Source organism: Gobio gobio (assembly GCF_949357685.1).
Source record: "Gobio gobio genome assembly, chromosome: 18".
Lineage (NCBI taxonomy): Eukaryota > Metazoa > Chordata > Actinopteri > Cypriniformes > Gobionidae > Gobio > Gobio gobio.
Genome location: NC_137111.1, coordinates 50,997,549 through 50,999,024, shown reverse-complemented (window position 1 = coordinate 50,999,024; position 1,476 = coordinate 50,997,549).

Sequence of the window (1,476 nt, the reverse complement as noted above, 5' to 3'; positions counted from 1 at the left end):
AGTTTGGTGGAGGGGGAAATCCCCAAGACATTTTGGACAATTTCATGCTCCCGTCTTTGTGGGCCAGTTTGTGGACGGCCTCTTCCTGTCCCAGCATGACTGCTCCAGTGCTCAAAGCGTCTCCAGTAAGACATGATGAGGAGTTTGGTGGAGGAACTGGAGTCCTGACCTCAACCCCATAGAACAGCTTTGGGATGAATTAGAGCGGAGACTGAGAGCCAGGCCTTCTCGTCCAACATCACTAATGAAGAATCCCCATAAACACACTCCTAAACCTTGAGGAAAGCAGAGCTGGAGCTGCTAGAGCCACTCCATATTAAACACACAGATGGAGAATGGGAAGCTCATCACTTTTGAGATTTTGAGACTTATTATCTTAACTTCTCCAGTAAACGTATCTTGACTTAAGTTTAGATGTTGGAGCTCATTTTATTAGTGAAGTGAAGATGGACGTCAGATATTCCGTGTGTTTATGATGATGAATCCGGGCTGAAGGAAGCGTTCAGTGAAGTGTAATGAGCTGTGGGAGAATCATCCTCAGGTGATTGATCAGCGTTTGCTCTGGGATGGCGGAGCGCCGGCTCCTCGAGGGCCTGGACATGAGTTTAATGTGTTTGGGTCTGGAGGAGCTCGTCCCCGGAGAGATGGCGATGGAGCTCTCAGACGACCTGCGGCCATTAGTGGAGGCCAAGCCACACGTCTGGAGCTCCAGCAGGTGGACCTCATCCCATCACAGCTCCTCCAGCGGCTGACCTCAGCCCATTAGGGTCACGTCCAGCGAGAGATCCAATCAATCACCATTCACAAGAGCCACAGACGCCATCAAACTCCATCTGATCGAGGTTATGAACAGAGTTTATGAAGATTAGAGGACAATAAACTGAAGGGTCAACACGTCAATATGAGCAGAAGTGCACAAGCAGCATCTTTAAAGCCATTTTACCAACACAAAAAAAAGAAGAAAAAATTGCATTTTGTGAAAGTGATTGTTGCAACTGCATATAATGTAACAAGTATTCCATTAGGTTACACTTTATTTTAATAGTCCACTTTAGACATTCTACTAACTATAAGAAACTTTGCAACTACAACCCCAAATCAGAAAAAGTTGGGACAGTATGGAAAACGCAAAAAGAAAAAAAAAAGAAGTGATTTCTAAATTTACTTTGACTTGTATTTCATTGCAGACAATATGAACACAAAATATTTCATGTTTTGTCTGGTCAACTTCATGTCATTTGTAAATATGCATCCTTTCCTGTCATTCAGACCTGCAACACAGTTGGGACAGGAGCAATTTAGGGCTAGTAATGATAAATAAAATGGTTAAATAATGATTTGATTGGAAACAGGTGATGTCAACAGGTGATTGTAATTATGATTTGGTACAAAAGCAGCATCCAAGAAAGGTCTAATCCTTTAGGAGCAAAGATGGGCCGAGGATCGCCAGTTTGCCAACAAATACATGAGAAAATT